Genomic DNA, 11,953 nt, shown 5'->3' on the forward strand with positions numbered 1-11,953 from the left:
TTCTCATTTCCTGACTATGTCAGACCCGGTTCTACTCTCTTCAAAAAGAGTAGAATGTGGGGAAAGGCCAGGTGCAGAGCCCCCAGAAACAGTATGTAAACCATGACCATCTGCCAAGACCGCATCTTCAGGATTACAATCTCAGCATCCCCAATAGTGGAGGCGCCAGGGGTGCCCTGGCAGCTGAGCTCAACAATGAGTCCCCCCCCCCGCCCACCAGTTATGAGGGGGGTAGCAACAGCTATCCAGGGTCCAGAGGATGTTGCACAGGGTTGGAAGGTACTTTACACAGATGATGACTTTTCAAATGCTCCTTCTTAATCATCAAAACAAAAACGAGCCCGGTTGACTGGAGGTCCATTCCTGGTTCCTTTAATCCAGGAGTCATGAACTCAGGCCTCTTTCTCAGCCCCACCTCAGGGGGCCAGAAACAAGGCCAGACCTGGTTGTAGCTAAGACCCACCATTCACATGTTCATCTCAATTCCATCACCAATTTGTTGTGACCTTAAGCCATCTCACCTCTTCCCCTCCAATTATTTCTCCCTCAAATGCAAGTACACTAGCTCTGCAGAGATGTCCTATGGAGGAGAGAGGGGACACATGCCAGGAGGAGCCAGGAACACCTGCAGGCGCAGCAAAAGCTCTATTTTTATGTCCTACCTGAAAGTAACTGTCTCTCCACAGAGTCTGCTGTGTTGCCTTTTCTGCCCATAATATTTGTGGTCGAATCATGCCTGTATTTAAACCAAACACAATATTTAAGCCACCAGAAATAGGAAAACAAAGAGAGGAAAATTCCATTACACATTTTAGGGGGATTTTTTTTTTCAGTCTATTCATCCAGATGGTGATAATTAGTGGGATCGCCTGTCTGTACCTGTTATTCCACCTACAGGAATGTGTTGGGAATGAGTCTAACAAGTGACGCTGTGCACCAGACATAACCTCTAGCTCTAGGAATCACCCTTCAGTTCTTTGGTGGAATCAAGGGTAGAGCTCTTAGTGCCACAGGGAAATAAAAAGCCAATGACAACTTGGCCTGAGAGCCTCAGAGACTCCTACTGCTGTTTTCAATAAAGCTGCTTGCACACCCTGAACACAAATGCCTGGTGATAGCGAGAGCAGCCACGTTAGTCACCTGGTGTTTCTTAAAAATCTCCATATCAGGGCCCCAGTCTAGACCTCCTGATTTGAATTCTTTGAAGTCATGCCTAAAAAGACATCTATTTTAAATCCCCAAGTGATTCTGACATTGGTTGAGTTTGGAGTCTTATGGACTGGAAGAAATGAAGATTTTGAATGGAGACCTCCCAGGCATGGAGCTAACTTCCTGTCCTTGCTGTGTAACTCTGGGCAGCTCACTTTCCTCTGGGCCTGCCTACCTCTCAAAGAAGGATGTTGGACCTAAGTGAATTCCTGGTTTATTCTAGAAGCCCTAGGATTTCCTTGGAGGTTCCAGAAGCTTCTAAGGGGAAGGGGGGAGGAAGAGAATAGTTTGGGCTTGGGGTTCCCTGCCTTGGGAATTCATCATGGGGGCTGCTAAAAATCTATTTACAATGGCCTGACATTAAGCAAGATCAAATGTGAACATCTGCCTGGGATACAGGAAACACATAGTCCTGGAACTAATTTAAGGTGGCTTAAATGGGCACGGTTATTTAGAAATCATATTCTCCAAATGGCAATCTCTGAGGGAGTCAAGAATTTGGACTGGGGGACCCTAAGAGTACCACTTCATTTCTGGGAGTTGTGATTGCCTCATCCTTTAAAGTAAGGGTTAAACTGGGGTTTTCCAAGGATTAGGGTTAGGATGGTCTGCGTCAAATTCAGACCCCCCTATGCTGTGAGCAGACCTAGGCAGAATGTTACCTGTGCCTAGAACCAGGGTGAGTCAGCTGATCCCCTGGCGTGGTGCACAGACTCGACCTCACTGCCATCTGCTACAACTGAGTTGTGCACCTCCCCCATTCATGTGTTGACATCCTAACCCCAATGTGACTGTATTTTGAAGTAATTAAGGTTGGATGAGGTCATAAGAGTAGGGTTCTAGTCTGACAAGATTGTTGGCCTTATAGGAAGAGACACCAGAGAGTCTCTCTCCACATGTGTACTGAGCAAAGACTGTGAGGACACAGTGAGCAGGTGGCTGTCTGCAAGTCAGGAAGGGAGCCCTCACCAGAATCCAACCCTGTGGGCACCTTGATCTCAGACTTCCAGCCTCCAGAACTGCGAGAAAGTAACTGTGTGTTTATGCCACCCAGTCTGTGGTATTTTGTCAGGGCATCCTGAGCTGAGACACCATCACACCATGATGTTAGGTTCCTCGGCCACGGCCAGCTGAGGTAGCCCCCGGGCTATGTGTGGATATCACATTCTGCCTTATGGCAGCTACTGCATCATAAAAAAGTCACTTGCTCTTATTTAGAGGGTAAATCTTTCATCCCGCACTAAAACGAAGCCCTTGAGGGCCGGAAGTTTGACTTTTTTTTTTTTTTTTTTTTTGNCAAAACTGTTCATGAGGTCAGCATTATCAGACATTTTAGCAGATGGAGAAACGGAGACTCTGAAATTGGTGGCTCATACCCAGCCCCACCAGATGGAGAGAGGACCACTGGCAGAAGGTATGCCTCCAATTTCTGCCTCTCAGTGTTTGCTAGTGTGCGATTTCCCTTTGGGGCCCCAGCTCAGAGAAGACCTATTGAGGGAGTGAGTGTGGGAAGGGAAGTGATGGCTTCCTGGTGCTTTGGCTACGTCTTACCCTTCAGGACAGACGGAGCAGCAGTTCTTGTGGCCCAGCAGTTGGGCATCCTTGCACAGGGGGACTTCCAACACGAAAGGAGCGGGTTTCCTTGGTGGGCCACGGTGGGCCTGGCACAGCAGAGTCGGTGCTTCTGTGTTTCACTCCAGAAGTCCTAGAGAGTGAGGATGCTATTTGTCAGGTTAGAGAGGCCTGTGGATTCTGGAGCACCAGGCATGAGCCAAGTTGATAAAACACAATACTAACAAGGTTACAATTTTTGGGTTTGTTCCTACACTAATAAACACCTTAAAATTACTTGTCTAGAGCATTTAGATTTAACTAAGCACTTTCATAAACAATGCCATTTATTCTTTACAACAACCCTGGGAGGCAGATCTTATCCCCAGTTTATAGGGAAGGAAACAGCCTCAGCTGTGATTAACCAAATTCACGTAGTGTTTGAGCAGCAATGCCAAGACATGAAGCCCTGTGTTCTATTGCACACCCAATGTTCTATTTCACCCGGGGTTTGCTTCACACAGAAATCAGTAACGATTCTAGGCTGTTCCTCAACTCAGCCACGTGTACTCCTGTGCTATTGGCTTTGGGGTGTGAAGTGAACAGGTGAAAATTTGGACAGACTTAATATAAAGTGGTGTTTCTCAGATGGAGTTCCAGGAGTTCCTAACAAGATGTTCCAACATACGTTTTAAAAACAAGAGTGAGACTATTCTATAGTCAAGTTTGGGCAATACTGCATAGCGCCTGTTGTTTCGAGGTAATTACGTTAACCCTTCAAGGCTCTGAAAAGTCCAATGAGGAAGCTGGTATACATTTAATTCGTCTTTTGACAACATAACACATTTTTCTATCAACATCTTGGTTCAGAGAGAACGTGATGCAGGATTTTGAAGTGTCATTAGCTAAGAGTACAGTGGGCATTTGTTCACTATGACAGAAGTAAAGGATTATTGAATTAAAAGGAATTAAAACTACTATCATTGTCAAATAAGCATGCTTAATTCCTCTCTTAAAACTTGTCACTAAAAATATGTTAGCTAAATCACTTTAAAGGATTAAATCATGTCATTGCTCATGTCTACGTGTATTTTCACTTAAAGGATTAATAAACAAAACATCAACTACTTTTGTTCTTATTTTATCTCACTTTCCTGCATTTTCCAAGTTTACAAATAGGTATCATTTATAAACTATCCAAAACAAATGATTTAAAATAATCTGCCACCCAACAGCTAAAGATTTAGGACCGAGAGTGGACCATGGGGGACCAAGGGAACAGAGGAGGAAATCTCAATGTGTAGCCTACGAGGTAGAGATACAACATACTGGAAGGTATTGAAAAACCGTGGGTTCAAAAGTGATTCTGTAGGTATGGAAATGTAGGTTTTAGATATGTAGATTTACAGATCCAAGACATACATACACCCCAAGTCTGACCTATGTGTGTCCCCGTGTGGCCAGAAGGAAGGACGAGGCCGGGGAGCTTGAAGGGCAATGTGACACAGGGCAGTACTCAGCTTACAAAGTGGGAAATGGGGAGCAGGACAGCAGCATGGTCTGACACTCTGCAGTCCTTCCAGGGTAGACAGGGCAAGGCTGTGTGCAGGATCAGCTGGAAACAGATCACAGCAGTGGCTGTGATAACGGAAGCTCATGGTTAACCCTTACCCTGTACTAGGCACTGTTCAGAAAGCTTTATGATTGACTCATTTAATTCTCACAACAACCCATCTTCATTATATAGAGGGAGAGATGGAAGTAAGACAAGCTAAGAGCTTGCTCAAGTTCACAGAGCTAGTAAGTGGCTGCCCCAGCAGCTCACTCCCCTGAGAGATGGTCAAGGTGTATCTGACCCACACTCCCTGACAATGGAGGAAGAGAAAGGCACATACGTCCATTTCAGAAGGAGGAGACTGGCTATGGAAGCTCAATGCAGGACCCAGAGAGGCCAGCCCTGCCTGGGAGGACAATATGGAAAACCAGAGCTGGGGGGTGAAGGCCTGGCCAGAGTCTAATCAAGTCGTTCATGTTCCCCAGGCAGATGAGGCCAGGCGAGGACTTAATTCCCAGGGGCACAAAGGTAGTTTGCGACTTAGCAGGGCTTTAGTTCCTTGTAGCCTGGTGCCTTGTTCGGTGCTCTTTCCACTTCCCACATCTCATGTCAACTGTAGGTTGGGGCAGGTCCATGACAGGCAGAGACTAGGGTCTGGGAGTACATCAGGAAGATTCACTGCTCTGGGTTGGGGAGCCAGGCTTTAAAATGCTTTAGCTTTGAAGGGGCCCATCTCCCTCCCCAACCCAATGAGGTACCGGCCCTGACAATGGCCCCTTCAAACTAAAGTATTTTAAAGCCTGATAAACCAAGATGCAAATAAATCATCTGGTTTGGTTAACCCAGAGCTGAGGTTTAGATGACCTCATTAGATAATTAGGGACTCAGATGAGGGGGAGGACCCTCCCTGAAGAACTGGGGCAGAGCAGGGTGGGTACCCACAGCATGAGGCCCACCCTGGGCAGGAGCAGCATAGATAGAGCAGCAGAGACACAGGGGCACCAGGAGGAAGGCGAGGCACAGGGATGAGAAAGACACCAAGATGCCCCTCCATATGCATGTACATGCACACAGCCTCTGAGCAGCCCTGGGAGGCTCGCTCTAAGATCCTCCCTTACCCCAACATTCTCTTCCACACGTGCCACCTTCCACTTCGAGTAGATTTCCTTTCCTAACATCACTCCCCTCCACTCTCCATCCTCCCCTCCTTATAGCTTCCACCCTCCTCCCTGAAGCGGAGATGCATGGGCCTGAAAAGCAGGGCTCACAGTTACCTTGATCAATGAGTAAATGCAGGTAAAACACCCAGAATGGTGTCTGAGACTTAGTAAGCACCATGCCTTACTAGTTTCCCCCAGGCAGTATTTTGCCAAGGACATAAACTTTGAGGCACTACTTAACATTTCATATTTTTAAAACGTCCAAAGTGACTCCCAGTGTAATGCTGCTCCCAATTTAACAAACAGGAGAGGAGTGGGCGGTGCAAAAGAGATGCTGTCAGTTAAAATTCAAAGCTGGTCCCTCAGTCTGTTGGCTCTTTAGTTGCACACCCTCCATGCTCATCTTTCCCCAAATAGCATCTCAGGCACTATTTCACTTGCTGCTAGATGTCCCAAGAGGTGGGATGGGCCAGGGCATGAGTTAAAACCTGACAGCACAAGCTAAAGGGATAGCTCTTTCAGAACTATACCTGTAAAAGAATGAAACTGGACCCCTTCCTCACTCCATATACAAAAATCAACTCAAAGTTTGTCACAGACCTAAATGTAAAAGCTAAAACTATAAAACTCTTAGAAGAAAACATAGGTGGGATGCTTGGGGGGCTCAGTAGGTTAAGTGTCCGGCTCTTGATTTCAGCTCAGGTCATGATCTCAGGGTAGTGAGATGGAGCCCTGTACTGGGCTCCGTGCTCAGTGGGGTGTCTGCTTCTCTCCCTCTGCCCCTCCCCCACTCGTGCACACACTCTCTCTAAAATAAAGAAATAAGTCTTCTTAAAAAAGAAAACATGGAGTAAATTGTTATAACCTTCATTTAGGCAACAGTTTCTTAGGTACGATGCCAAAACCACAAGAAACAAAAGAAAAACAATACATTGGGCTTCATAAAAATTAACAGCTTTGTGCTGCAAATGATACCATCAAGTAAATGAAAATACAACCCACAGAATGGGAGAAAATATGTGCAAATGTTATATCTGATTAGGAACTTGTTTCCAAAATATGTAAAGAAATCTTACAACAGTAAAAAGTAACCCAAGTTAAAAAATGGGCAAATAATCTGAACAGACATTTCTCCAAAGAAGATATACAAGCAGTTAATAAACACACAAAAAGATGTTCAACATCCTTTGTCATCAGGGATATGTAATTCAAAACCACTGTAGGGGTGCCTGGGTGGCTCAGTTGGTTAAGCAGCTGCCTTTGGCTCAGGTCACAATCCCAGGACCCTGGGATCAAGCCCCACATTGGGCTCCCAGGTCAGCAGAGAGCCTGCTTCTCCCTCTCCCTCTGCTTGTGCTCTTTCTCGCTGTCAAATAAATAAAATCTTAAAAAAAAAAAAACCCACAGTGTAACACCACAACAACTAGGATGGCTATGATCAAAAAGACAGACAAGGCAATAAGCAATGATGAGGATATGGAGAAATTAGAACCCTCAGATATGGCTGTTGGGAATGTAAAATGGTGGAGCCACTTTGGAAAAGTGTGGCAGTCCCTCAAAATTTTAAGCATAGGTAGGTACCACAGGACCCAGTAATTCCCCTCCTAAGTATATATCCAAGAGAAATGAAAACGAAAGTTTACACAAAATCTTGTACACCAATACTCACAGCAGTATTACTCATAGTAGTCAAAAAGTAGAAACCCTAATCTCCATCAACAAAATGTGATATATTCATACAACAGAATATTTGATTATCAGAAGAAATGAAGCTGTGGCACACGCTACAGCAGGGGTGAACCCTGCAAACATTGTGTTGAGTAAAAGAAGCCACATAATGTAGGATTCCATTTTTACAAAATGTCTAGAATAAGGAACTTGAGACAGAGAGAAAGTAGATTTGTGGTTGCCAGGGACTGAGGATTGGTGTGGGAAAATGGGGAGTGATTGCTAAAGGCCATACGGTTTCTTTCCAGGGTGATGAAAATGCTCCAAAATTAGACTGTAGTGATGGTTGCACAACCTTGTGATTTTGCTAAAAGACACTGAAATGTATACCTGAAAAGGGGGAACTGTATGGCATATAGATGATATTTCAATAAGCCATTCTTATTTTTTAAAGATTAAGAAAATAGCGTAACCCCATTACGAAACCAAAAAGGCCAACTTAAATGTCCAATTTTGCTTTTGACTGGAATTCCCCCAGTTTGGCAATACTGACAGTCATATATTGACTATAAGTTGATTTGGAGACCTAAATACCTTCACATTTGGGTATTTACCATCTGCGAGGTCTAGGGCTAACACTAGTGAAAATAACGCCTGGGGTCAAGATGAAGACAACAGTGGGCAGAAAAGGCTGTCTTCTGGGTAGGAGGCTCTGGGCCAAGAAGGCGGCCAGGACATGTGGTCTCTCACTTCACCAGCAGGAACAGGGGATACTATGATGCCTCTAAGCCCCCAGTTCAGGCCTGGGGAGAGCTTCCCAACTCGAGAGGAAGAGCCAGACCACTTGAGCTCTATCCACCGTTGACTCTCCGAGCTCCCAACTGGCTTCTAAAATGCTCCAAGGTTTCCTTTCTCTAGACAGGGGTCACCTCCATCTCAGCAGAGGCCTACCTCTCGGCACTGGAGGCAAACCCCCTCCCACCCAACCCCAGAGCTCATGGCAGCTTGGTGGTCTCTCTTGCCATGATGGAGATGGTCTTACACGTCAATGCCTGTTACTGAGCTGGGAGAAGCAGGGCAAACAGTATGCGATGAAATTCACAGATGATACTAATTTGGGAGGTGCAGGATACACCAACCCTCAGGGAGAAAGCAAACAATCTGTGGAGGGAGAGGTTAGAAACCCAAGGCAAATGATCACCAAGCGAGGCATGTTGGAAAACAGTGTCTGTTAACCAACACTGCTGGCAGAGAGAAGAACCAGAAGCCTGTTCCTTGAGGCTCAGGAGACGCAACTGTTGACTTCAGCTCCTGCCGATCATCTACGGCAAATGAAATGAGAACGTGCCAATTGAAAAGGCTGTGCAATGTGGAGCCATTAGCTCAGCCAGTCCAAGCAGAGCATGCCAACTCTTCTAGTAAAGACCTTGGTCCTATCATGATAGAAGGATATTTTTTCAGGGATATTTCCATATCCTCTGGCATTCTCTTGGGTGGCATTAACAGAAACTTTTGAGAACAAAGGTTTATCAGGACTGACACAAGACTCTACAAATGTTGCCTACTGTGAGTTTATAGATGAGATCTGGTCAGTTGAGCAGGGCAGCAAACAGGTGCCATAAAATGAAGAAAAGCTAGCCGGGGCTGCGGGGAGGAGTGGGCAGAAGCAAGAAAGGCAGATCTCTGGCAGGCCTGGGTGGGGGGTCAGGGGGGTTTGGAAGAAGCACAGATATTTGCTGATGAGTTGGGGCTGGGGGAAGAACAAGCTGTTATGGACTGAACTGTGTTCCCGAAATTCATACATTGAAGCCCTACCCCCAACATGGTGGTAGCTGAAAATGAGGCCTTTGGGAAGTAATCAGGGTTAGATGAGGTCATGAGGGTGGGGCCCTCATGATGGGATGAGTGGTTTTTTTTTTTTTTTTTTAAGATTTTATTGATTTATTTGACAGAGATAGAGACAGTCAGTGAGAGAGGGAACACAAGCAAGGGGAGTGGGAGAGGAAGAAGCAGGCTCCCAGCAGAGGAGCCTGACGTGGGGCTCGATCCCGGAACGCCGGGATCACGCCCTGAGCCGAAGGCAGACGCTTAACCGCTGTGCCACCCAGGCGCCCCATGGGATGAGTGGTTTTATAAGAAAAAGAGACACAGCTATGAGGAAAAAGAGAGGAAGCAGCTATCTTCAAGCCAAGAAGAGTTTCCTCACTAGGCAACAAATCAGTCGGCACCATGATCTTGGACTTCCCTATCTCCAGAACTTCGAGAAATAAATGTCTCTTGTTTAAGCCACCCAGGCAATGGTATTTTGTTTGGCAGCCGAATCCAACTAAGAAACCAGGTGTCCACAATCAGGCAAATGGCGCTACTCACATTATGGCAAGGGACTCAGGGAACATTAACTCACAACAACTGCTGAAAAACCCTGTATCCCTCATGCACTCAACAAATATTTAAGAATCCCTAGTCTCCAGACACTGGTAACACAGCATGGAGCCAAAAACAGGGCCTTGCTCTCATAGCGTTTATATTCTATGGACTTCACCATATGGCTAACAATTCAATAAAGACATTTCTGTGTGCCCCTGAGTGAAATTCCTTCAAACAGTGTTTTCCTAAGACTTACATTGATGTAAAGATATACTTTAGAATATAGCAACTTTTTTTTGCCATTCCAATTAAAGCTTATTAGGAACGAGACACTGTATGAAGCACCTTATTACACCAGCCCTTTTGGGGACAATATTCTTTTTTTTAAATATTTTTTATTATATTATGTTAGTCACCATACAGTACATCCCTGGTTTTGATGTAAAGTTCGATGATTCATTAGTTGCATATAACACCCAGTGCACCATGCAATAAGTGCCCTCCCCACCACCCATCACCAGCTTATCCCATTCCCCCACCCCCCTCCCTTCTGAACCAATATACTTATCCCCATTTTACAGACGATGAAGCAGACTTGAAGAGGTTTAAGTAAGTTCCCAGAGTTCACACAGCTTTCAGGTTAACTGAGCCAAAACTCAAGGTAAGGTCTGTGACTCTAAAACTCTGCCGTAACTGTGTCTTCATGATACAGTGTGCTATGGTTATGTACGCAACACTCAGCATTCTTTCTGCAAATAAACACCTTCTACTAGGCAGGAACCATTATTCTGAAGGCCAGAACTCTCCTCTCGTCTCTCAGTTAGCAAACTTGAGCATGAGAAGGGTCTCTGGGGAGCCGAGCATTCCCTGACCTCACTCCTGGAGGGTCTGATCTGTAGGTCTCAGGAGATGCCTGGGGAATCCATAATCTAAACTCCCCAGGTGTTTTGTTTTTTCAGATGCATAAAAGTCACATGTATTATTATACTATATAGCAAATGTTTTTGCCTATTTCTTTTTACCAAACGAACGGGGGCAATTCCAATTCTTGTAAATTCAGAAAGCAAAAAAGGTTTAATTGGATTTCTTTCTTAAACATCTTAAAGATATGATTCACCTACCATAAAATTCGCCCATTTAATGTGCACAATTCAGTGGTTTTAGTATATGCAGAGTTGTACAACTATTACCACCAAAAAGAAACTGTACCTTGTATCAGTCACTCCCCACTCCCCCTAACACTTACCCTGGCGCCCACTGTATACTTTGTCGTCTCTGTGGATTTTCCTTGCTGGTTTTCAGGGCTCATCTGTACCATAACAAGTATCAGAATTTCATTCCCTTTCCTACCAAATAATATTTCACTGTGTGGATATGCCACATTTAGTTTCTTCATTCATCAGCTGGTGGAGATTTGGGTTGTTTCCACTTTTTGGCTATTATAAGTAAAGCTGCTATGAGCACTCATGTACAGGTTCGTGTGTGGGCCTAGCTCTTCAGTTCTCTTGGGTCTATTTCTAGGGGTGAAACTGCTGGCTCATATAGTAACTATGTTTAACTGTTTGAGGAACTTCTAGACTCTCCCAAAGCAGCTGCACCATTTCACACCCCCAGCAGCGTATGAGAGTTCTCATTTCTCCGCATCCTCGCCAACACTTGCTAGTGTCCTTTTTAATCACAGCCGTCCTAGGGGGAGGGAAGTGGTATCTCACTGTGATTTTGATTTGCATTTCCCTAATGACCGGTGATGCTGAACGTCTTTCCCTGCGCTTATGGCCCATTTGTGTCTCTTCTCTGGATCTTCTGCCCATTTCCCATGTGATTCTGATGTACCTGATTGGGGAATTCATTTCACACTGTTCCCTTCTAAGGATTAAAAGTCTAACCTTGAGCAAACAGTTGGCGAGAAAGAGGCTGAGGTGACTGAATGTGAAGATATCATTAAAAACCCAACCCCTGCTGGAGAGAAAAAAAAAAAAAAGCTAGCCTGCAGTCGGCGCCACAATAAGGGAAGCTCAGGAAGTGGGAGAGGGAGGCTGCATCTGTGTTAAATGCAGATGGATCAGGTTTTCAGCCCATGTAACACCAAACCAGCTCAACCACATAAAGGACAAGGAGAAATGTATCACCTCTCATAACAAGAAGTCCAATGGTAGACCAGTTTCAGCGGACGCACGGGCTCTTCCCACATTTTACCTCTGCTCTCCGCCATGTCTGTCTCTGTCCCCAAGCCTGGTGCTCCATGATCACAGGTGGGCACCCAAGCTCCAGTCTTGAGCACTCACACAGCAACATCCAGAGCCATCAGGGGACATTAAACCCAGCCTCACTAATGTCCCTATTTAACCTTCCCAGAAGCACCCAGAAAACTCCCCACATCTCATTGGCCAGAATTAGATCACATGTCCACTCCAATCACTAACAAGGAAAATGAAATTACTAT

At 45.3% G+C, this 11,953-nt stretch overlaps 1 long non-coding RNA gene across 1 annotated transcript; it reads right to left on the reverse strand.

Annotated features, from left to right (window-relative positions):
- Positions 1-657: 657 nt before the first annotated feature.
- On the reverse strand, positions 658-10,995 carry LOC117801003. Its single transcript, XR_004623283.1, has 3 exons — positions 10,757-10,995; positions 2,761-2,914; positions 658-736 (listed from the first exon to the last, which is right to left on the reverse strand). It is a non-coding gene; the product is annotated as an uncharacterized LOC117801003 (long non-coding RNA).
- Between the last annotated feature and the right edge of the window lie 958 nt (positions 10,996-11,953).

This window comes from Ailuropoda melanoleuca, chromosome 1 (genome assembly GCF_002007445.2).
Source record: "Ailuropoda melanoleuca isolate Jingjing chromosome 1, ASM200744v2, whole genome shotgun sequence".
In the NCBI taxonomy this organism is placed as follows: Eukaryota; Metazoa; Chordata; class Mammalia; order Carnivora; family Ursidae; genus Ailuropoda; species Ailuropoda melanoleuca.